Here is a 16,550-nt window from a genome sequence, read left to right on the forward strand (position 1 = left end):
GTCACAGCTGAACTGCAGAAAAGGCACAATGCACATATTTAACACGTTCTCAGTGTTGGGGAAACCCCTTGTTCTGTGAAAACAATGCAACACACAGGAAAAGGCTGGTTTTCACAATAGGTGCCTTTTTAATGGAGAAAAGAGTCAAGTCACAGCCAACTGCTGTGTCACGAGGAGCGGGATGAGCCCAAGTGAAAAAACTATTCATGTAAACTATATGTAGCATTATGTTACACTCCCAGACCAGCTCAAGTCTGGGAGAGTCACTACCCCAGACAAAGAGTTGACAGTGGTATCATGCCGCCATCTAGCGGTCACCTGCAGATGATGCAGTCAACAATGATCCTTCTTAATTGTATTAATAACATACTGTTGTTGCAATTAGTGTCTATGTTACAAGTGTTATCTGTTTAGGTTGTTCTTTGTGTTGTATTCTGATTATGTGTGTTGTAATAGCCTAGTCATTTGTTCCTGTTGTGTTTGATTATTGTTTAGTTCTAGTGCCTTTATCCCCCCAGCTGTCTTCCATTATTAATTAGTGTCATTATTTATTGCTTGTGGTTTGTTTGGATTGTTGTGGCATCATTGTCCCCGCGTTGTTCCCGTGTTGTGCCCGTGTACCTATGTCCTGTCGAGAGAGTTCGTTCCCCCGTATGTTATGTTAGCAATGTTTGGTGCTCTTTGTTTTTCGTGTACAGTCCGTGTTTGTCCCACTGCCAGTCCGGCTGTGCCTTTTTGTTTTGTATTTTGGTTGTGATTTAGTAAATTACCCTTCTCTAAGCATCCCCCTTCGTCTCTGCCTCCACTCTTTTATCCTTGTCTGCATACTGTGTTCTCCTCAACTTCATCATCACCCCCAATCGTTACAGCATTACAATATACTGTAGTGTTACAATATTCTGTAGTGTTACAATACACTGTAGTGTTACAATATTCTGTAGTGTTACACTATACTGTAGTTGTTGTGAAGGGCCAGATTAAACCGAATATATATATTTATTTATATATATATATTTAATTGTATTTGTATATTCTCTAATATTCCCTGATATCCCTTGTATATTCCTTGTACAATATGCATTGAATATCCATTCTAGCCTACTGAACATCCCATAATAGTCTCCATTCTACTATTGGTCGAGACCTTGGTGCCAGGCTGCCATACCCCTCAGACCCAGTTCAAACGTACCGCTCCACATGTACGAACAAGTCCTAGTTCCGCGTAGGAATCTGGCTACCGCACCACTAATGGGACTATTTGTTCATAGTGCGTATATATACTGCGCTACTAAAGTAGGACTTTCTTTTCAGTCCAGTTTCTTACCCTCCAATAGAGTCACAGACGTAAAGCCTCCCCGCGACGCCACGTGTGGGAGTAAGGCCAAGTTCGCCTACCATCGGTATTGAGACATCGTGTATATTAATATTTGAATAGTCATATTTGGCACTATATCGTCGAGTTGGACGTAGTCTATTAAGCTAATAATAGTCTGTTAATATATAGTGCTTCGTGCGGTGAGAATACTACCGTAGTCAGTACCCCATCGTTTCGGGCAGAGAACTGGCTGCTTACCCAGGGTGGTTGACCCCATGTGAAGCTGCACCCGAGGAGCCCCAGAGCCGATGAGCGAGTGGACCTGTATACCGGATTATTCTACCGACGACAGCCCGCCTTCCCAGGCACGGATTATGCTTTGTATACTTTGATTATTCCATGGATAAAGACCCCCGACACTGCCGTGTGTTGGAACCCCCCCCCCCTGGAGAGGACGCAAGGTGAGGAGACGCTCTGCAAGACGAGGTCGCTTCACGTCTCTCCCCCGTGGACCGGAGAGAGCCGGCCCACAAAGAGTCCACCTGCTTTCATCTGTGGTCCAAGGATCGCCGGCGCATTGAACGGCACTACAGTGGGTTCACCTGGGATACCCTTGGCCGGACGAGGCAGCCGGATTCTACCCCCCCCCCCCTCCTACTCCTGTCGGCTTACAAGCGACCGGATTAACCCCCTCTAGTGTATCTAGTATATAATCATTAAAGTATCATTGCTGTTATTCCTTAACTATTCCAGGTCGTATATTTACCACCTGCGCCTTCAGAGATTGGACATTCTCTATTGATATACCGACGAATACTCTTTGCCATAAAAGTGCATACTATTTCAATTCATAAATGTAATTAAGTGATTAAGTGCTTATTCTACACACCATCGCTGTGTAGAAATAAAGACCTGTTTCGACTTCGTACATTTGTGTTGGATCCGTTTCATCTACGTGAGAGTGTTTATGATAATATATTTATGCCGTGTACTGGGTGGCCGAATATTAAGTACAAAGGTAGTGGTAGTAAGTATCATATCTAGTAATACAGTCAGGGAATTGTACCCCTCAGTTACAATTGGTCCTTCGAGCCGGAGGGTAATTAGTGTAATATTAATATAGTGTTATTAATATTGAAATGGCCTATGATGAACACTCCACGAAACGATCCTCCTAACCAACGCCCGCAGCGCGAACGACGGCTCCCTCAGTACTTAGAGGCTTACGCTGTCAGTCAACAACCTAGTCTTCTACTAACAGTAAACGCGGTAAAACTAGAAAGTAAAAGTATGTCTAACCCCAACGCCCAGACTACCCCGACCATAGAGGCCCCTACGGGCTCTAATGTAACTGACCAAGTTCACGGTGGGGACCAGTGGGAACCAGACATGACTTCACACCCCGCCAGTACTGAAGAAGTAGTCCCCGATGAGTCCCGGGAGGAATACAACGCTACCGAGAGAGAACTCGGCACGGAAGAAGACGGGGAGAGCACCGTGGAGATAGAACTCCAAGGCTCCGCAAGGAGTACCCCGAGGGAAGGCTCCCCTATACAACCGCCTTCTCCCAGTGAGGCAGAGAGGACCCTACAGCAGGCCTTCCTCATCAGCCTGAACGCCGCTGCTGAACGCGACCGACTGCAGATCCAGCAGCGAAGCGAACACGAGCAGATACGTCTAGAAATAAGACGCATTCAGATGGAAGAGAATGTGGCCCGAGAACGAGCCGGTGCTCAACGGGACGCAGCGCGCGACAGACAGCAGTCGCAACTAATAGAACAGCTGATCAGACGGACAACACCCTCTCCCTCCGCCAGAGGCTCCAGGAACTCGTCTAGACACACCTCCAGGGCGGCATCCCCTAGCCGAGTAAACAACCCTGAACTTGACCAACAGACGAGGTCTATACCCCCCACAGACCACCTCCCCCCACCGGTCCAAGCGAGACCTAGCAACCGGGAAGGAGCAGCATATCCTGTGGAGAGGCTAAACCAGAGACTACAAGCACTGGATGACCTAACTGAAGACGAAGAGGAAGAGGAGGAGAACCACGCCCGAAGACAGCACAGTACTCTACCGGACCAGGAGGCCCGGTACAGCCCAGGCTATACTCCCGCGGAGCTGCGCTACAGACCCCCGACTCTATACCCGGGTGAGCACGACGCACGACCCGCACCGAGGAACAGCACCTGGACAAGCGGGCCATGGTACACTGCCGGTACCAGCCCATACCAAGGAGCGGGAGGAGACTCGCCTAGGAGGCCTCTCCCCCAACGCTCGCCGATGTATCCACAGTCAGCGTCATACATTGGCACGCCTATGGTACCCGACTTCACCCAAGAGAACCGGGCCCAGTATACAGAACTCCGCATGTGTCTGGAGACCATGTTGGTGGATGTATTGGATGAACGCCACAAATACGCCATCCTACTGAAGCACTTAAAGGTACCCCGCGCACATAATATAGCGCTCGCCTACGCGACTTCCACCACCCCATACACAGCAGCGCTGGTAGCATTGGACCAGAGGTATGGGCGCATATGGGATTACGTGATCCAGGAGATCCGACACATCGACCGCTTACCCCCAGCAATAGACAATCGAGCACTGGACGACCTGTCCATCAGAGTGCAGTCCCTGGTAGGGATGTTGGGAGCGCAAAGAGAGAAGGGGAGGCATGAACTTTACGCCAACTCAAATGTGGAAAGGATCCTGGAGAAGCTGCCGCCCGCTCGTCAGGAGCGCTTTAGGCGGCAGAGGGACCACAGAGACCCGAATGGCCCCGAACCGTACCTCCTCGATCTAGCAGACTTCCTGGCGAGAGAAGTCAGCAGCCTACGGCTAGATACATTCGGACGGAGCACCCCTGGCTCCAGAGAAGGAACCAGACGACTAAATGATGGAAGAAGATCGGTGACTGTGATGCACCAATCGGAGTCAGTACCGAGCAGCAGGAGCCACAGTACCCCCTCCAGAACGGAGAAGTGGAAGATAGTGTGCCCCTACTGTGAGAAAGAACACTGGCTAGCGCAATGTGACTCCTTCCCCAAGCTGAACGCGGAGGAAGCAGGTCAATGGATAAAGTCCAACAAGCGCTGTTTTCGCTGTGCGCGCTCACACATGGCAGCCGAATGCCGCTTAAAGAAAAGGTGCACCAAGTGCGATGGAGCCCATCTGGACATACTTCACGACAGTAACAGACGGCGCCCTTCACCTGCACCATCCAGCCGCAAAGCGAGCGTCATGTACATCGATCCCGCCAGCAGCAGTGGAGCCCGAGTACTCCTAAAAGTAGTGCGTGTGACACTAAGCTACCAGAATAAAGTCCTGGACACTTACGCCGTCCTCGATGACGGGTCAGAGAAGACCCTGCTGCTCGCCTCCGCTGCGGCCCAGCTAGGGCTGCGGGGAAGCGAAACCCAAATGACAATTCGGACAATAAGACGAGATTTGAAGACGATAAAGGGCGAGAATGTCTCATTCTCTATCGCAGCAAGCGGCCAGCCTGAGCGACGGTACCAGATTGCAGACGCTTTCACCAGCCAAGAAATAGGACTGTCGCGGTACACATACCCCGTCGCCAAGCTGATGGAGAAATATGCACATCTGCGCAAGTTACCGATCCCGCTCATAGACAATGCTATGCCGACCCTGTTGATAGGCTCCGACCATGCAGACCTCATTGTCCCGATAGACCGGGTTCATACCGGACCCCGAGGCTGTCCTGCAGCAGTCGAGACCCGTTTGGGATGGATTCTCCAAGGCCCGCTCGCCAAATCTCTCAACCGAAGTACAGCCACTAGATGTCTCCACTCCCGAGTCACAGAGGGAGAAACCGCACTCCTGCAACACGTAGAGCGGCTATGGACCTTGGAACAAATGCCCTTTAAGAACGGAAAGAAAGACATTCGCTCTAAAGATGACATTTACGCCATTCACCTCCTCGAGACAGGGACCAAGAGAGTCCCGGTCAACGGCGTGTTGAGATACGCCACGCCACTCCTGCGGCGAGAAGGAATGCCTACTTTCCACGCCAAGACAGACGCCACAGAACGGTACCTGCTGAACACGGAGCGGCGCTTAGCCAAGAACCCCGCCCAAGAGAGTGTATACCGCGCTGAGATTGAGAAGCTCATCACAGCGGGACACGTCACAAAGATGGACATTAAAGAGGCTGACCAGACCACTGAATCGTGGTACGTGCCCCACCACAAGGTCCATCACAACGGTAAAGACCGCATAGTATTTAACTGCAGCTACCAGATCGGATCCCAAAATCTGAATAAAGAGTTACTGCCCGGTCCCACACTCGGCCCCTCCCTACTCGGCGTTCTACTCCGCTTCCGCCAGGAAAAGGTGGCCATCAGCGGGGACATTAAAGGAATGTTCCTGCAGGTGAGATTAGTAGAGGCGGACAAGCCCCTGTTACGGTTCCTATGGAGAGAGAAGCCAGGAGATGAGCACCCAGCCATCTACCAATGGGAAGTCCTCCCCTTCGGAACGACGTGCAGCCCCTGCTGTGCGACATTTGCACTACAGAAACATGTAGCAGAGGACCCAGCAGCGGACGAAGAGGTCCGACACAGCGTAAAGAACAGCTTCTACGTAGACAACTGTCTACAAAGCCTTTCAACCCAGGAAGGAGCCGAGGCTCTCCTGATTAAACTCCGCGCCTCATTGATCAAAGGCGGCTTTGATCTCAGGCAGTGGGCCAGCAGCGATCCGCAAGTACTGCGCAGCCTCTCCTCCGAGGACAAGGCAGCCAGCAGCGAGACCTGGATGGCTACAATCCCGGGAGAAGCCCAGGAGATGACCCTGGGATTGGTGTGGCGATTCAAAACAGATTCGCTTCACTACAGACACAAGCCCCTGACTACGGAGCAGGGAAGGCCGGCGGCGGCGCCGACCACCAGACGGAGTGTGTACACAACACTCGCCCGACAATATGACCCGCTAGGATGTATTCTACCGTACACCACCAGGGCAAAAATGATTGTACGAGCATTGTGGGACAAGGACCAGGGCTGGGACGACCCCATTCCCGCACACCTTGCATCCACCTGGAGAGAGTGGGAGATGGAGCTCCACTCACTCCCAGGCGTTAATATGCGCCGAAGCTACTTCCCACCCACGGTGAGGCCAGAGACATGTAAAATGGACTTACACGTCTTCAGTGACGCCTCAGAGGTCGCATACGGATCAGTAGCCTACTTGTTGGCCCAAGACCAGGGGGGAGAGATCTACACAGCATTTGTCCTCGCCCGCTCGAGAATAGCCCCACGCAAGCAACAATCTATCCCACGTCTAGAGCTCTGCGCAGCCCTAGCCGGAGCGCACCTAGCCACGCTCATCCAACGTGAGCTCACCATACCGGTGTCTAGAACAATCCTGTGGTCAGATTCCACGACGGTACTCGCCTGGATCAAATCGGACTCATGCAAGTACAAAGTCTTCGTGGGAGTCAGAGTCACCGAGATTCAAGACTTAACCGAAGAGTTAACCGGAGAAACAGAGTGGCGCTACGTTGATACAAAACAGAACCCAGCTGACGTCATCACCCGGGGGATGCCCCTGGATGACCTCACCCGTCGCAATGTCTACAGTGACGGCCCCGCATTCCTAAGACTCCCGGAAGGACAGTGGCCCATGCCTATCCCGAGGGAAGCAAGTCCAGAGGAGGTGGAAAATAAGAAGTCTGTGTTCTGTGGATTGAGCACCGTAGCCTCCACCGACCCTAACATAGACGATTGCACGTCCATAGAGAGTGCACAACAAAGAACATTCCTGCGGTACCACCCGGAGTGCAAGTCCCCCGCCGATATGTCCGCAGCTAACTACGAGGAAGCAGAATTGCTTCTACTGCAGCGAGCCCAGAGAGACAATTTGACAGAAGGAACAGTCGTCATGATTATTGATCAATCACTGCCCAGAGCTATGTGGCCGGCCGGCCGCGTAAGCAAAGTGATCACCGGTGCCGACGGCAAGGTCCGAGCAGCTGAAGTGCTCGTCCAGGGTCGCACTTACACCCGTCCCGTGGCGAGGCTCATAGAACTGCCTCGACTCCCAGACACAATCGATGATGACCATGACCCTACAACCCTATGACTTTGTGAAGTTGACTGACCCCTACAGCAAACCCTTATGTGTAAATAGACAACGCGATTAATCTGTCTCTGTTTAACTGATTAGGTCTGGGACCTATTCAGGGGGTGGCTGTTGTGAAGGGCCAGATTAAACCGAATATATATATTTATTTATATATATATATTTAATTGTATTTGTATATTCTCTAATATTCCCTGATATCCCTTGTATATTCCTTGTACAATATGCATTGAATATCCATTCTAGCCTACTGAACATCCCATAATAGTCTCCATTCTACTATTGGTCGAGACCTTGGTGCCAGGCTGCCATACCCCTCAGACCCAGTTCAAACGTACCGCTCCACATGTACGAACAAGTCCTAGTTCCGCGTAGGAATCTGGCTACCGCACCACTAATGGGACTATTTGTTCATAGTGCGTATATATACTGCGCTACTAAAGTAGGACTTTCTTTTCAGTCCAGTTTCTTACCCTCCAATAGAGTCACAGACGTAAAGCCTCCCCGCGACGCCACGTGTGGGAGTAAGGCCAAGTTCGCCTACCATCGGTATTGAGACATCGTGTATATTAATATTTGAATAGTCATATTTGGCACTATATCGTCGAGTTGGACGTAGTCTATTAAGCTAATAATAGTCTGTTAATATATAGTGCTTCGTGCGGTGAGAATACTACCGTAGTCAGTACCCCATCGTTTCGGGCAGAGAACTGGCTGCTTACCCAGGGTGGTTGACCCCATGTGAAGCTGCACCCGAGGAGCCCCAGAGCCGATGAGCGAGTGGACCTGTATACCGGATTATTCTACCGACGACAGCCCGCCTTCCCAGGCACGGATTATGCTTTGTATACTTTGATTATTCCATGGATAAAGACCCCCGACACTGCCGTGTGTTGGAACCCCCCCCCCCTGGAGAGGACGCAAGGTGAGGAGACGCTCTGCAAGACGAGGTCGCTTCACGTCTCTCCCCCGTGGACCGGAGAGAGCCGGCCCACAAAGAGTCCACCTGCTTTCATCTGTGGTCCAAGGATCGCCGGCGCATTGAACGGCACTACAGTGGGTTCACCTGGGATACCCTTGGCCGGACGAGGCAGCCGGATTCTACCCCCCCCCCCCCCTCCTACTCCTGTCGGCTTACAAGCGACCGGATTAACCCCCTCTAGTGTATCTAGTATATAATCATTAAAGTATCATTGCTGTTATTCCTTAACTATTCCAGGTCGTATATTTACCACCTGCGCCTTCAGAGATTGGACATTCTCTATTGATATACCGACGAATACTCTTTGCCATAAAAGTGCATACTATTTCAATTCATAAATGTAATTAAGTGATTAAGTGCTTATTCTACACACCATCGCTGTGTAGAAATAAAGACCTGTTTCGACTTCGTACATTTGTGTTGGATCCGTTTCATCTACGTGAGAGTGTTTATGATAATATATTTATGCCGTGTACTGGGTGGCCGAATATTAAGTACAAAGGTAGTGGTAGTAAGTATCATATCTAGTAATACAGTCAGGGAATTGTACCCCTCAGTTACAGTAGTGTTACAATAATACTGTACAATATACTGTAGTGTTACAATATACTGTAGTGTTAGTGTTACAATATACTGTAGTGTTACAGTTACAATATACTGTAGTGTTAGTGTTACAATATACTGTACAATATTCTGTAGTGTTACAATATACTGTAGTGTTAGTGTTACAATATACTGTAGTGTTAGTGTTACAATATTCTGTAGTGTTAGTGTTACAATATACTGTAGTGTTACAATATTCTGTAGTGTTACAATATACTGTAGTGTTAGTGTTACAATATACTGTAGTGTTACAATATACTCAATATACACCCCTCTACCTTCAGGAACTCATCACTCCACAATCCTCCACCCGCACCCTCAGATCTGCAGGTAGCCTGCTCCTTCAGGTCCCAAACAGTGATGCCACAGATTACTTGTAAAAGTAATCTGATTACTGATTACTCCTTTAAAAAGTAATCTAGTTACTTTACTGATTACTTGATTATCAGAGTAACTTAGTTACTTTGAAAGTAACTAGGTTACGAAGTCGTCGTCGTTCCCCCAACAGTTTTTTTAAACGCTTTATTGAAAGTGCATAAATTGTTTTAACTTGTTTCTCTGCACATAACGTAAATTGTTAAACTAGTGCTTCAGCTTCTGTACCATCAAGTATGGTAAAGCAACAGTCTCTGATGCTCACAGCATTAGAGCAGCCAGCCAGTGGTTTTACAAAACCAGTGTATCAAGATTCACACCTAACAAATGCAGGCTGAACTATTCAATTATATCAACTAACTATTAAATTGTTTTTATAAATGTCTCTCTATAAACATACAATCAGTCTCTCTTTAACATGTAAATTAACTGTAAATCTGGCAAATAAGAGCTTTTGCTCTGCCACCATCAAATATACATTAATCAAAAGGGAAAGCAACAATCTCATGACTGTTGAGCAGCAACGAGTGGTTTCACAAAACAAAAACGGTGAATAACACCACATGTAGGCTAAAAAATTCTCTATGAACGTCAGTCAACATGCACCATGTTGATTCTATTATATGTTATTTGCACATCGTTGCGGGCAAGACCACCCGCATTTCATTGTATACTTGTATGCCATGACAAATAAATCTCTTGACTTGACTTGAGTCTCTCTTGTCTTTAACCTGTAAATGAACAGCATTTGGCAAATAAGAGCGTTTGCTTTGCCACCATCATATATATGAATCAAAAGGGAAAGCAACAATCTCTCCTGACTGTTTAGCAGCAACGAGTACACAGTACATTTTGCAGAGTAAATGAGGAAGGTGGAACATACCTGCACTATGGCATCTGGAAGGCCTGCAGTCTTTGAAGCAAGTGACTCCCACCAACAGTGTTCAGAGTAGTGATGTGACGATTCATCGATTTGCATCGGTGCGCCGGCATACACGTTGACGATGCAAGTGCACCGGTGGAATAAGTCCGCGTCGGCAAAATGCCAGGCTGAACTCGCGATGCATCTTGTTGTAGCGTCTTTGCACCGGTCAAAACCGATGCATTGATATAATTTCCTCTCATCCACTTGTCAGCAGTGCACTGTGACTGCACACACACACAGCAGATACTATTGCTTTGCTACTACATAAGGCGAGAGCCGCGTCACAGTTATCAACAAACAGTGGAAGTCAAGGAGACATGAATAGAATTGCCCAACATGCTAACGCCAGTTAGCCGTTCAGCTAACGCTAAACTATAGTGTCTAACTAAAGTGACTCTGCAACACCAGTAACATTAGTGAGGAGGGGGGGGTATATTGAAGACGCTTGACAACAGGGGTTCAAAGATAACTTCACATTTATTGGTTATTCATTTCTTAATTATATCGCTTCATGCAATCCATCCAGCTCCGTGTTGTTGACAATAATGCTACGGTCGGAAAGTATCTGACGCATCCTAGTGTTATAAGATTATGGTCTGTTCCTTTAAGAGGGAGGCACCCACGCATACAGGTCAGCTACGCAAGGAGCGAATATGTGATGAGACAGTGTGTACACAGGAAGAACAACAGAAGCAGGTAGCTTGTTGTGAGATATGTAACGTTAGTCAACAGCATGATATGAAGAATACAATGGAAATAAATGCACAGTCCTGAAGATAACTGTTTCCAGTGGTTTATTGTCACCACCACACATCAAGAGGGATTTACCCCGAAGTCCGGACAGTACGTTAAAACAGTACGTGACTGTACATGACCACTTCGGCCCTAGAGTGAAGATAACACTCTCCTGTACTCTTACTAAGGTTCGAGTTAACACAGAAAAAGGTAACATTGGGGGCTCGAGTCCGGGATATGAAAAATCCTGATTTCATCAATGAGTTGTAAACTATGGACACGTATAGTTAGCTCATGCTAAAGGACGCACGAGGCAATTTCGTCAGTCAATGAACTGAGTTGAGATGATGACGGCCCATGGAAGTAACGTTGACGGGGAAATGACCAACTACTCTAACCCATTCATGTTAACCCCCACAACTACAACCATGTACTCTCAGTCTGATGTCGCTAACCTGAGACGTGAAATGAAGTACCAACATGGACAAAGCCTCAACCCGTTCATAACAGAGGATCAGCTGCCCCCTACTGGTGCAATGTCAAACCCATTTACTGCACATAATAAGCCAAGTTTCAAGTTCAAGTTTCTTTAATAGTTGTCATACAGAAGTACAGAATACTTTTGTACAAAATGCTTCTTACTGTTGCGCTCCAGAGACTGTGCATGACAAGATAAGTATGAAACAAAAACATAGTAAAAATTAGAAGTAAAAAGAGGTCACAGTGTTCAGCCTAGACACATGTACAATGCTCGTAGACGTAGTCACCATACAACACACAATACTGTGCAGTGTACCAATATACAATACCATACAGTGCAAGGCATAAATGGACGAGGTGCAGTTTAGGCACAATTCACAGTAGGTGTACGAGTTGCAGTGCAAATCCTCTATCAATAAATATAAAGTGTAAGTGTGTTTGTGTGATCTAAAGTGTGGAGAGTGGGTGCTGCAGTGTGTTGTTTGTTTGAGTGAGTGTGTGCGTGTGGGTGTGTGTGCTGTGTGCATTTGATGGTTGTTGCATAGCGATCATTGTTCGTTTAGCGATTATTGTTCGTTTAGCAGCCTGATGGCCTGGGGATAGAAGCTCCTTCTGAGTCTTTCTGTGCTCGCCATAAGACTCCGGTATCGCTTGTGATAATGGCCAGTGACAATTACCCACATGCTCATCTGTCGTTGTCAAGCACAAACCCCTTTGCTCATATGAATGATCAAAGTATGAGAGACAGTGGCATTGAAATGCAGCAAAGTCATTATGGAACTGAGCCTCCCCATATGAATATGTTGTATGGACAAATGCATTCAATGACCATAGGAGATGCAGCTACCCATAACATTAACCCCTGCATTGCTGCTAAACCAGCAGCCTTTATGGAGAGCACACGCTGCACACCTATGAACAATGTGACAGTCTATTCCCCACATATTGAACCTGCAACCCTGCTTTCCACCCCTGTGACACCGGGTGTGTGTTCCCGTCAGGTGCAGCCAGAGGGCGCTGTACACCACAGGCAGAGTACACCGGTCCATGGAGGTAATGAAGCTGTGACTTATGGCTATGATCAGTCCCATCGCAGGCGAGCAGGCTTCCATCCAAGTGGCCGGCTGCCCCGGCGTGTGCAGTACAACCTGTCTTCAGACAGCGAGGACGACAGTGTTCAGCGAGAGAGGATTCCTACACTACGACCGGGTCAGTATGATGGCACCACACCATGGAAGGACTTCTTGCAGCGCTTTGAGAGCTGTGCTGAGGCTAATCGCTGGTCAGAGAACACTATGGCTGTCCAGTTGAGGTTCTGTCTCATAGGTGCAGCAGGAGCAGTGGTCCACCGCAACCCAAGGTCAGCACGCTGGGACTACAGAGACATTGTTGAGGAGGTGGAGGTTGCTTATGGCCCATCATCAGAGTATGCAGTGGCTGTTGCCATCGAGTTAAGGCAACGAATCCGCCTGCCAGGTGAGGCACTACACATCTTGAGGGACGACATATATGAGAAAGTGTCTATTGCATACGCTGACCGTTCTGAAAAGGAGCAGGATGCAATCAGTGTTGAGGTGTTCACTAATGCTATGGGGGACGCCAACATTATTCAGAAGCTCCTAGAAGACCGACCTCGCACATTAGCCCAAGCTTACGACATTGCTCGTCGTTATGAAACTACCAGGAGAGCAGCTACCAGCGTTGCACAGCTCATGCAGACTGGAGCACGGAATGTAGCTGAGCGGAGAACCAGAATGGCTATGGTGCGCGATTATGCCCACTCTGATGAAGCTGAGGGAAATAATGGTGCAGCACCAGCACCCACAAAGCAGAACCAGAACCACCCCGCGCAATACAAACAAAGGAGACAAAAAGATACAAATTGGGATAGCATCCGCTGTCACAACTGCTCGGGTATTGGACACATGTGGCGTAATTGCCACTCTCTAACAAACCCAACTAAGCTGCAGGCGGACACAGTTTTGAATGTCTCCAAAAACCAAAATGCATGCAGAGGGTCCAGTGGTAAAGCCAAAGGTGAGAGCCCAGAAATGTGTATCCACCTGCTGATGTATGACATGGAGATTTGTGCCATCTTAGACTCTGGGGCAGGGAGAAATGTGCTGCCTTTGCGATACTATAATTCTATCCACCCGGAGGTCAGACCACCTATCCAGCCATCAACTGTACAGTCCCTGCATGGCATTGGTCCTGGGAATGTCCCTGCCTTGGGTGAAGTTCACTTACCTGTTCAGATTGGCAGCCAGACTGTGGGTGTAGATTTCATACTTGCCGACCTGCCAGGCAGTGCTGAGGCCATCCTGGGCCATCCATTCTTAGAGCAGTCAAGAGCACATCTGGACTTTGGCAACCGAAAGATTGTGTTGTTCGGTGAACAAATACCATACTTCCATCCGGACAACAGGCCGAGAGCACATGCAGTAAGAGTAGCTCGCACCACAGTTCTAGCACCAGGACGTGAGTACATTATACCGGGAAATGCTCATTTCCGGACCCCTGTGAAAGGAGAAGTGATGCTATGCCCTACAAAAGGCTTTGTTGAGAAGCACCGATTGCTGGTGGCCCGGGTCTTAGTAGGAGCCCAGCCCAGTAAGAGTATACCAATCAGAGTATTTAACCCAGGAACCACTGATGTTACCATCAAGAAAGGAGCTGTAGCAGGGTTTCTCCAGTCTGTTGAGATAATGGAGCCCCCTACCATCATCACTGAATCCCAACAGTCCGACCATGCCTTCCCCACCGTGCCAGAACATCTCACCACTCTGTACGCCCAGAGTTCCATTGAGCTAACTACCGGGGAAAAGTGCAGTCTAGCGAAGCTCCTGCAAGACTACGGCGACATCTTCTCTACAGGACCCACTGACCTAGGCCGTACTAACCTAGTGCAACATGACATTCAAACCCTGCCAGGTGTCCCAGTGAAACAACACCCCCACCGCATGGCCCAGGAAAAACAACTGAATGCTGACCAGCAGATACAGCAGAGCCTCGAGACTGGACTCGCCCGTAACAGCCACAGCAGTTGGGCCGCGCCCATTGTCATGGTACGCAAAAAGGACGATACCTATCGTCTCTGTGTGGACTACAGGGCTTTGAATGACTGTACCATTAAAGATGCGTACCCATTACCTCGTATTCAAGATACTCTGGACACCTTATCCAGCGCCAAATGGTTCAGCACTCTGGACCTTGCATCTGGCTATTGGCAGGTGGAACTAACCCCCAGAGCACGCAAGGCCTCAGCATTCTGCAGCAGGAAGGGGCTCTTTGAGTGGAATGTCATGCCGTTTGGGCTATGTAACGCCCCAGCAACATTTCAACGTCTAATGGACCGCGTCCTTGCTGGCATGCAATGGGAGACCTGCTTAGTATACTTAGATGACATCATTACACTGGGAAAAGATGTACCAGAAATGCTGCAGCGGCTATCCCAGGTGTTTGACCGACTGCGCCAAGCCAAGTTGAAATTGAAACCAGCAAAGTGTTGCCTGTTCCAACGGCAAGTAGCCTACCTCGGGCACATCGTCTCCGAGCAGGGGGTCGCTACCGACTCACAGAAAGTCCAGAAAGTCAGAGAGTGGCCTACACCATCCGACGTCAGTGAGGTCCGCCAGTTTGTAGGCCTTGCGTCATACTACAGACGTTTTGTAAAAGACTTTGCTGCTGTCGCTCAACCTCTACATGCCCTGACCAAAAAGTATGCCCGTTTCCACTGGACACAGGAATGCCAGGAGGCATTTGATAAACTAAAGCAACTACTTACCACTGCACCTGTCCTTGGCTACCCCCTTGATACCGGGGACCTCATTCTAGACACAGATGCTTGTGACACTGGAATCGGAGCTGTCCTTTCTCAGATGCAGGACGGTGAGGAGCGTGTGCTGGCATATGGCAGTAGAAGACTCTCCCAGACTGAACAAAACTACTGTACCACACGGAGGGAGTTGCTAGCCGTGGTGGAATTCACATCACACTTCCGCCAGTACCTGCTGGGAAGATCTTTCACCGTCCGCACGGATCATAGTAGCCTCCGCTGGCTAATACGGATGAAGGAGCCTGAGGGACAGCTAGCCAGATGGCTTGAGAAGCTTGGTGAATACAACTTCAAGGTGATCCATCGCCCAGGACGGCAGCACTGCAATGCCGATGTTCTGTCTAGAAGGCCTTGTCGTCAGTTCTGCCCTTGCAAAGTGCCAGACCCGTTGTTGAACATGGAAAAGTCAAGACATCAGGCTGTGCAGTGTGACCTGGGCGGTAGTGTGACAGCAGGAACTACTGAAGCTCATCCCATAGAGTTGAGCTTAGTGGGGGTAGTGGACTCCCCATCCCCTGGAATGGGAAGCACATGTGTGGAGGACTTAAGGTCTGATGGAAATTCACAAACTGAAGAAAGGATTCTTCTCACAGAGACTACAGAGGCGCAATTATTCCACGGTTGGACCGTTGAGCAGCTGAGGGAGGCTCAGATAGCTGACCCTGATATCACTCCCATCAGGAAAGCGCTGGAACAGGGAACAGAACGTCCCTCATGGGCGGAGATCTCACCTCATAGCCCGGCCACCAAAACATATTGGAGTCAGTGGAAAAGACTGTATTTCAAAGAAGGTATTCTGGTGCGACGCTTCTATTGTGCAGAGGAAACCATATTCTACCCTCAGATAATACTACCTCGTATGTACCAGTCAGATGTCCTGAAACAAATGCATGATGGTCCTGTGGGGGGTCACTTTGGAGTGGATCGGACTCTCACCCGTCTGCAGACAAGATACTACTGGTATCGTATGAGAGAAGATGTCACGCTGTGGTGCCGCACATGCACTAGCTGTGCTGCCAGAGCCAGGCCCTCTAAGACACCCCAGGCCCCCATGGGCACTGTCCGCGTTGGAGCACCTATGGAGCGAGTGGCTCTGGATATAATGGGCCCCCTCAACGAGACTGATCGTCATAGTCGCTATGTGTTAGTAGTTCAAGACTACTTCAGCAAATGGGTGGAAGCCTATCCCCTACCA

This window comes from Notolepis coatsorum (assembly GCF_963971535.1).
Source record: "Notolepis coatsorum genome assembly, chromosome: 15".
Taxonomy (NCBI): domain Eukaryota; kingdom Metazoa; phylum Chordata; class Actinopteri; order Aulopiformes; family Paralepididae; genus Notolepis; species Notolepis coatsorum.